General features: G+C 37.0%; 1 pseudogene; it reads right to left on the bottom strand.

The window, feature by feature from the left end:
- Window positions 1-326: 326 nt before the first annotated feature.
- LOC110557083 (small integral membrane protein 7-like) lies at window positions 327-554 on the bottom strand (annotated as a pseudogene).
- Between the last annotated feature and the right edge of the window lie 9687 nt (window positions 555-10241).

Below are 10241 nucleotides of genomic sequence, written 5' to 3'. Positions count from 1 at the left end.
ATTAAAGCAAAACAATCACTAAAGGCCAACCATGAAGTAGCTTTGGACAACTTTCTGGAGAGGCTGGGCAGAGATGGGATGCCAGAACAAGAGAAATATCTACTTGTGTCTTTCTCCTACGGGAGCCCGAGTTTGTCACTGTCTTACAGACTTCCTGAGACCTTAGAACACAGAAACCGTGGCTGACGAGGGTCAGGTGACTGGAAGGTGGACATTCTCCACCTAGATGAACTGGCTGGTTTTCCAGTGAGAGGCATTCTTGAAATCATGAGAATAGAAACAGGGCCTTGATGTCCAGCAGGAGAGCTCTGGGTTCCACGTAGGGCTCAAGAGCTGAATAGTACAATCATGTTTTAGAGCATCATGAACGCATTCCACAGTGCAATGGAGATCCGGAAGTACCTCAGTAAGAAATTTCCTGGATGATGTCTTCTGTGCTGAGTTCCCTTGATTCCTCCCCAAAGCCTTGCATTTTCTTCTTTTTTCAGTTTAAAGTTTAGCACAGTCGCTGTGTTCATCAGCAACATACCAAACAGCAGGATGTCTCTGACCATCCTTATGGCAGACTCAGCCACCAGGACCCCAGCTATGTCCTTTGAGCTTTATAGGAAACATGGAAGTCTGTGGTGCTGTCCCAAGTCTGTGACCACTTACCTGATCTATTACAGCATTTGATGTATTGAGTATTTTAGAAGGCTTTTTTTCCCTGCCATTTTTGTACCCTAGAATTTTTTCTATGGAAACTTTTCTTCTAAGTGTTCTCTAGGGTTCATTCAAAAAGAAACAAATAGCTTATACTCATCTCTTTATTTTATGTTTTTTTTTTTTTTAACTAGGAGTCATGTTATTGATAATTTTAGTTTGTTTTTAACATCAGTAGTGTTTGGTTTTATTCTAGGTCTCTGTTCTATTTGGTCTCTGGTTCTTGATTCGGGCAAGTGTTCCTTCTTGATGAATGGGCCTCAAGTCAAATCAGACATTGATTGACTATTCCTACAAATTCTATGCAACAAATATTCTAGCATGTTTTGCAGGCAGGGCAGGCTGTAAGCCAAAGGTTCTGTGTTTGAGTCAGCGTTTACAGTTCTCCTTTGGGTAGCCTGCAGAGTGCCTTAGTCTCTGCACCAGACACAGTAGAACACGGGGTTTAAAGGCCCCACAGACACCAGTCCAACTTCTCCATACTCAGTGAGTTGTGTGAGTGTTGTCCTCAGCAATGGGGCCCTGCAGTCATTTTGTGGGATTAACATAGCAAAAATGGTCATACAACCAAAATAATCTACAGATTCAATGCAATCCTCAATAAGAACCAAAACACAACTCTTTACAGCCACCGAAAGGACAATTTTAATAAAAAAAAAATAAAGTCAGAAATACATACCAAAAAAAAACAAAACAAAACAAAAGCAAACAAAGAAAAAAAACAAAAAGACTGGATCGTCAACAAATGGTACTGGTAATATTATATGTCTGCTTGAACAAGAATTCAAAAATATCCACAGTTAGTAACCTGCACAAAAATCAAGTCCAAGTAGATCACAGAACTTAAAATAAAAGAAGGTACACTGAAATTGACAGACAAGAAATTGGGGAATACCTTAACTCATTGGCACAAGCAAAGACTTTGTGAACAGAACATTGATAGTGCAATGACTAAGATCAACAATTAAGAAATGGTACTCATGAAACTGAAAGGTGTCATGTCTTTCAGTTCAGGTGGATAATAGCATCTGAAGAAGCTACCAAGGACTCTGGTGAAAACAATGTCTTCCTGCTTCCCTGATGCAGGATAGCACTACTCAGAGTAGTATCAGTAGATTCCCTTCCTCAGCAGGACTTTTCCCTTGTTTGTTCCCACACCTATTGTTATGGTTTGCAATCATATGTTGTGGTCAGTGGAGGGGGAGGGAGTGTCCATTTTATTGCACGTAAAACCTAGATGCAACTTCACTGCTGGATCCTGGCACCTAGTCTCTGCTGGTCCCAATACTGACTCAACCTGCACTACGGACTGAACCTCTTTCAGCATTTTCAGCCTATAAATTCAAGCTTCTTTACTCAGCACTTTTGAAAAAAATCTATTTAAAAAATAAAAGTATAAAATATACATATTCATGGTCCAGTGAGATTACTTGTGGCAGTGTCACATGAAAGTAAGAGTCAAATTTTTGGAGTCATTTAAATCAAGAGTTACCCCAACCTGAACTGTTCATGCTCCTCATGTTCTTCTTAAACAGAAGAGCATCCTCATTACTTGATAGCACAGTAAACGTAGAATACGACAGGAATGAAGAATTTTTGCCTAAAGACACTTTTTTTATTTTTTATTTTTAGCTTTACAAGGTAAGAAGTTACTTTATTGACCTAGAATGGGATATAAAACCAAATGTTTCCAGCCGAATCCCACATGTTGTTTTCAACTTTTATAGTGAATATTTGTTTTATTTACATTGCTTTCAACCTACTACTTTCAGAGAATTGTATTAGACTTGAGACCTGATTATCAACACACACACAGACAAACACACACACTAAATAAAAATAAATAAATACGATTTAAAAAACAAAATTCAGTTAAGAAAGTGCTTGCCTTGTATGAAAGCATGAAGATACGATTTCAGTCAACAGAATCTATATATATTTTTAAAAGCTAGTAGTGCTAGTCTTTATTTATAATCCCAGCACTGTGGCAGCAGAGACAGGTGGATTCCTGGGTCTCACCAGCCATCCATTATAGCTTATGCGGTGAGTTCCTAGCCAGTGAGTCATTGTAACTTAAGAAAACTGTGGACAGCACTTGTGGAGTTTTGAAACCTACTTTAGACCTCTGGCTTCCACACTCATGTGCACATATATGAATGTGCACATGCCCACAAATGAACTTAAATACACACACAAATAAATAAGCAATTAGGCATAAAAATAAGCATTTTAATTCAACATAATGAGAAAAAATATTTAATACATACATAGAAATTGTTCTAAAAATTAAATGTTTAAAAAATTACAATAGCCTAATTAAATAGCTCTAACTTTTCTACTTGCTGCTGCTAGAATAAAGACTGAACATACACATTAAAGATATTGCAGATACAAAATACTCAAAACCTCCTAGAAATGTCTGAATAAACAAAATATACTGACTAGTATTAATAGATCACAAATTTCAACAGAAATGCAGAAATGATTACCAAGTCTGCAAGCAAACCAGTTCTAATTCTGCCATGCGAAACCAAAAAACTGAAAATAAGTCACTGAGCGCTGAAGAGTTGTGGCACACTGCAAAGGCACGTTATTAAAACATCACCAAGGTAGAAAAAAGAGTGGGGAGAACATGAAAATATTAGCAGAAATAATAATTAATTTTTGTAAAGTTAATTAAAACTATAAAGATACAGCTAATAAGGATTCAAATAACCTTTAAACAAGATCAAGAAGCAACCATAGGAGCTGTGAGCCAAGCAAATGGAAACTACATTAAAGATGCCAGCAAGGTTTTTTTTTTTTAAATAAATTTCAGCCAAAAGAGAGAACAGAAGTACCACCTTTAAAGGATAGCTAAATAAAAATAAAAGCAGCAACAACAAAATCTCTGACAACCAGAAATTTAATATCAACAATACTATATTTTTAGTATAATAAGGGTTTTATTTTTCACAAAAATCAAAAGGATTCATGATCAGATTACATCACAGCAGTAAATGATACATGACATCAACATTCAGTATGATGAGATTAAGGAAACTAAGAATGGCCATTAAGGTATGTTGTTAGAATATAACATTAGAGGACATTTGTAAGTGATAGTTTTTATGGTTTAAAGTTTAAAAGATTGGCTGTTTAAAGCAAAAGTAATAATATATTATGGAGTTCATAATAGTTGCAGTAGTGTAAAACTTACTAAGATACTACAATAAACAAAACAGTTTAGTAGTCAATTAAAGACACATAGATAAGGCGACATAGAATATCCACAAGTAAACAAATCCAGGAATAGTCTAGTGAATCTTGATAAAATTATTACACAAAGTCCTTAAACCTGCAAATCCACTGGGATATGTTAAACAGCCTTGAACATTAAGTACATCTGTTTCTTCTTTCAGACATGCCAACATATTAATAGACATTTTAACATGGAAGAGGAAAGTCTCACAGAGACTCAACTCTAGACAAAGAACTCAGACAACTAAGGAATGAAAGAAGGGGTCTTCCTGAGAGAAGAGCCTAGCTACTGCTTATTCAGTACCAACTGGCCAGCTCTGAAATCATACACATACAAGTGACATCATATATGGACTCAGTGGGTCATGTCTGTATACTTAGGAACATGTATATGTGTGTGTATGTATATGTATATATATATATCATATATTACAAGAATTATATATATATACACATGTACATTTCAAGACAAGCACACACTGTGTATATATGTGTGTATTCATGGGTGTGCGTGCCAGTTTGTGTGTGTAATAACTGTTAAAATAATAAAGGGCATGAGTTTGAGAGAGAAAGGGAGTGAATTGGGATGTTTTCAGAGAGGAAAGTAAAGAAAGTAAATGATATAGTTTAATTTATTTTTTAAATTTAAAGTAAATAACAATTATACTACTCTCTTGTCTCCAAGTATAGCAGAATATCATCAGGAATCATTTTATTGACTTTTTTTTGTCAGTTGTGTCTGGTTCTAGCCTGAGTTCCTGGGCTTCCAGGCAGTGTCAGAGGTGGGATCCTTTTCTCTGTATGGGTCTCAAGCTGGACTGGCCATTCGTTGGCCACTCCCCAAATTCTGGTCCACCTTTACCACAACGCACCTTGTAGGCAGGGCAAACTGTAGGTTGAAGGTTTTGGGGTGTCCCAATCCTTCCACAGGAAGTCTTTTACGGTTACAGGGGATGGCTGGCTCAGGTTCCCCATACTCCTTACTAAGAAGCTTAGCTAGGGTCACCCTTGTAGAGTCCTGAGAGTTTCTACTACAATAAATTTCTACCTTGCCCCAGAAATGTCCCCAAATTTTAGTTGTCTTTCCCTAGCATCATCATCAACAGGGAGGCTTCATCTATCACAGAATCAACGAACCTGTGCCCATAGCGGCTCACAGAGACTGAAACTACAACCAGTGAGCCTGCATAGGACTGGCCTAAGCCCTTTGCATATATGTAAGAGTTTTGTAGCTTGGTCCTACTGCAGAATTCCTAACAGTAGGAGCAGGAGCTGTCTCTGACTGTTTGTCTGCTTTTGGAACCATTTTCCTCCCTTTGGGTTACCTCATCCAGTCTAATATGAGGAAACATGCCTAGTCTTACTGCAACTTAATTTGCCATCTTTGGTTGATATCCATTGCCATGATAGCCGTCGTCACAAGTCATGCTTCAGCCCTATAATAAACATATGTGACCAATGTAAAATACACACTCTGTCATTGACTAATGTACTGTCATGCTACCACGACAGTGATTTCTGTTGCTCTCTGTGTTATAAATCTTCACAAAATGAGATCCAGTTTGTGTCACTAGAGGTCAGATCAAGGGCTTTCTGAAACAGAGGAGAATGTGAACAACGTAGGCTGTGGGAGGTGGGTCAAAACTTACACATGTATACTTTTCAAATATGTCTAGTTCGTTGTGTGTTTCCTATACTTTACTGAAGATGAGGCTACTGAGAAACATTCCAAATGTTTCATAAACCTAAACACTAAATATAAAGTTTAAAAAGTTTTCTAAAATTAAAGAATCACATATGATGGGACAGAGTCAAGGGTACGAGGGGACTGCACTGAGGGTGCCGTGCATCTGTGCTTGTGAGGTCATGAATGCTTATTTTAGGCAGGTTCAGAATGGGTATTCCACTCAGACAAAGCGATGCCTGCTCATGTAATGAAGTCTATGTTTGAACAAACTGAGTATAGGTAGAGAAAGTGTAACAAAGAAATGTAGTGATCAAAAATATAAGTATTGTCCTGCCCATCATGCTTCTCTGACATTGTGAACCTCAATTTCTAGGACACACAGCTGCCATTGAGACAAAAATATAATCTTGGATGATTTGATAAAATGTGCTTCACTCAGGAAAAAGAAGCGGATGTGCATGGGGTGTTCACACAAATTCTACTCGTAAAACGATTTCACCCCACTATCACCTCTGCTTTCACTTTATTTATACACCAGACTCTTTTTGATGGGGAAAAAGAGTGAAAGGTTGGGGGAAAATATTGAACCCAGCTTGGGTTATGTGATGGATGATATCAGGGTGTTGAGAGACCAAAGTGTATACCAGAGACGGAGGTGAGATACAGGATTTCAGGATGGAAGATCTCTTTGTGGCTCATTGGTCTTCTTTGAAGATAATGTAGTGAGTAAAATTTGTCTGGGTCAGGGATGTCCAAATTTACAGATGGCACAAAGCTTGCTTATCAGATCACATTCCAAACATTCATTTCTGCTAAAAAAACAAAACAAACAAACAAACAAACAAAAACCAATTACAAAAATGCAACAATACCTTAAGATACTGGATTATTCCAAACTGCAACAATTCTAACAAGCTATGACAAAGCAGAGCAGAAGTGTAAGTGCTAATCTTTGCTATAGTGCAAGCCACTGTCATCAACACACTCACTCTAGAGAATCTCGCTATAATTTAGTTTGTGATACATTGAAATCATCTGAATTGGCCAGAGTTCTCTGAAACACCTATTTTACAAGTGCTGATTGAGGCCTCGTGCCTGGACTCAGAAAGAAATGTTTTATCTCTGATTCCAAAATAGAAACCACTTTCAACTGACATGACTTTTATTAATAAATAAATAGAGATTATGTACAAGAATAAAAGATAAGTTTCAAGTTTCAGTTTAGTCTTTGTTTTTTTGCAAGATAGTATTACAAAGGATATCAAAGAGCTGTCCAAAGCATGCGAGATCTGCTAAAAATATTTCTTTTGAGAGAGATTTTTCTTGGCTCTCAAAGATGTCAAATTTCGATTTGTATGTGCAGAAGAATGGTTTTGTCCAATGGGAAAAGAGGTTTTAAAATACATGACAGCAATTACTGAAGTCAGGACCAGTTTCAGTGTTACTGCCTATAAATCCTTGTACACTGGCAAACACACACTGATAATGATTCAGAAAGGCAAATATTTGACAAGGAAGGCTTATGCAAACCAGAAGCTAATTGCTAATGTTTGTTTCCAGCCAATTTTCACAAATTAAAATTCTGGTTCAGCCAAGAGAGTATGTTTTAAAATAAGCTGAATTATCAATATTTATAAGTGAATAATGATAAGAATTAATATAACACACTTAAACTTTTGTTCAGCTAATTTTTGCCTCGTTTTCATTATATAAAATACATACTCTTCATAAACCATTAGAAGAAACAGAAAACAATGTCCTCATCTCAAAAAAAAAATTGGCTTATATCTAGTGATTCAGTGTTTTACATGTTCCAAACACAAAATACAAAAATTCACATTTAGGTTATAGCATCCTGTTATTTCTGTCAGTTGTAATCTTAATTGCAACTTATATCTGTTAGTACCATGTGTGATTTCAAAATTCCTATTTTTATTAATTAATTAATTAGTTTACTTTACATCTGAATGGCAGCTACCCCTCCCTCCTCTCCTCCCATTTCCTCCTTCTCACCTCCCTTCTTTCCCTTATTCACCCATCCTTCCTTTCTCCTCACAAAAGGGGAGACCCCTGTGGCATATCAATTGTAGGAGGATTAGATGCATCTTCTCCTACAGAGGCTAGACAGGTAGCCAAGTTAGGGGAAAGGGATTCAGAGACAGACAATGGAGTCAGAGACAGCCTCTGCTCCTGCTATTAGAAATCCCATATGGAGACCACACTGTATAGCTGTTACATATGGGCAAAGGGTCTAGGTCTACTCTATGCATGCTTTCTGGTTGGTGGTTCAGTGTCTGTGAGCCCCTTTGGGCCCAGGTTATTTGATTCTATAGGTTTTCTTGTTGGGTCCTTAACCCTTCTGGCTCCTTCAATCTTTCCTCCCTCTCTTCCATAAGATTTTCATAATGTTTGTGGGTCTTTGCATCTGTATCCATCAGTTGATATTCTGCTATACTTACAGACAGGAGCTTAGCATAATTGTCATCTGAGAGGCTTCACCCAGCAAAATTCCCATTTTCAATAGATATCCCAGTTGTGATAGCTGTAGATAAACTCCATGCTTTAAAGGAAAATAAAGTGTGTAGGAAAACCATATCAGAAGATGTTAACACATCATTAATCACCCAATATGTAGTGTCTTAATTTGTTAGCTAAGGAATAAATATGACATTTTTATTACTTTTTTATGCCCAGTTTATGTCTAGTTTACACTTTCTAAAAGTCTTCAAAAACCCATCTATTCAGGTTTGCTTTTTGTTGCTATAATAAATAAAATAAACAAAAACAATTTGGGAAGGAAAGGGATTGTGTTATCTTAAACTTTGCAGGGAATGTCAGGGTGGAAACTCAAAACAGGAAGCTGGAAGAAGGAACTGAATCGGAGAACATGGAGGATTGGTGCTTTCTGGGTTGTTCCCTCAGTCTCCCTGGATTTGCTTTCTTATACAACCCAGGACAATCTGCTCAGAGCTGGCACCACCAGCAGTTGTCTGCGTCCTCCAGTAGCAATCATTAACCAAGAAAATAGCCTGTAGGTTTGCCTACAGGATAATCCATGATGGCGTTTTTCTCAGCTGAGGCTCCCAATTTACATATATTTATATTACATATATTTTGAGAAAAACCTGACCTATTATCAACTCTAAAAAAAAACAAACAACACAACACTATAAACTAAATTTGCTGAAGATTTCAATTATTGCCCTTATACCTATGTTCAAATTTTCATCTTTTGGTAACAGAACCAATGCTATACATCTTCTAACCCACGTTTTCTCTGGCTAAAGAGAATCAGGTAAAATCAGTTACAGATTGTAAATATCTGTGAATTAAAATTCTTGGAAAGAAACACAACTTGCACCTATAGGAAAGATTAACTGCTTAGAAATTCTGTGATTGTGTAGCAGTTAAAGTGTGGCAAGCTCACAGCCTGACTAAATTTTTTCTAGGAGCTATGTTTAGCCCTTAATAGCCATTTCTTACCAACCTTTACTTCTGATTTAACATCCTGATAATTAATTTATGAAACCTTTTGGAATGTATTAACAGACCACTATTTTCTAACAACCAAAATACTAAGAATGTTGTCCCTGTTTGTGGTCTATAACACATTCCTCAGCTTTGTAGTTAACAAATTTCCTTGATGTTTCCACGAGTGTATGTGCAGTGTGCCTTCATTCATGATTTTCTCTGCTCTGTTACTATAATAACTTCATGAAATGATTACCATATTTGAATTGGGGATTTGGGCTAAGCTTTATTTGTGTTCCTTGGTCATAATCATAAATATTTGACTCTTGGAGGGGTGGAGGGGGGCTATTTCTTACCTTCTTTAAAGGGCTAAAGGATGGTTTTGCAAGATGGATAAACAACTTTGTTGCTTGGAAAATAAAAATCTAAACCCTGCATTTCCTTTTCTGTCTTTGCGCTATGTGTGTGCTAAGAATGTGTGTATACATGTTTGCATATGTGTGGGGGTACAAATGTGTGTGTGTGTGTGTGTGTGTGTACCTGTGTACAAGTACACGATAACCATCAGCTACCTTCCTCAATTGTTCCTCACTTTATCTTTTGAGGCACTGTCATTTGCTGAATCTGTTGCTTGACAATTCCAGCTAGTCTATATAGCTAGTTGTCAAGGAAATCATGAATCTCTGCCTCCCCAATGCTGGGATTTGGGATACGAAGTGAATAAACTGTAATTAATAAAAAAATGATATTTTAAATAAAGAAAACACTGATAGAAATAGCAATGAGGATAGACCTGTGTTCTGTCCTCAACTCCAAACTAATAATGATATATAAATAAAGAAAAAATTTTAGCATAAAAAGTGGTTGTTATTTAAGGGTCAATGCAGAGAGAGAGGAGGCACTTTTTACCAGGACAGTAACAGAGAGACAGGTTGTAGAAAGAGAGCTCAGGTGAAGACCAAAGGAGCCAGAGAATGAGAAGGATCCAGGAGATTAGAGCAGATTGCTTGAGTTTGTTGAAGGCCAAGAAGAACAATTCAGGGGCTGAGATAAAAGCCAGATGGAATAAATCATTTAGGAGAGGAGTTTGAGCTAGAACAGCTGAGTTGAACCACCCAACCCAATTTTTACATGAGTACTA

Source organism: Meriones unguiculatus, chromosome 17 (assembly GCF_030254825.1).
Source record: "Meriones unguiculatus strain TT.TT164.6M chromosome 17, Bangor_MerUng_6.1, whole genome shotgun sequence".
Taxonomy (NCBI): Eukaryota; Metazoa; Chordata; class Mammalia; order Rodentia; family Muridae; genus Meriones; species Meriones unguiculatus.
Note: the sequence above shows the minus strand (reverse complement) of the source record. Positions and strands in the feature narration are given on the sequence as shown.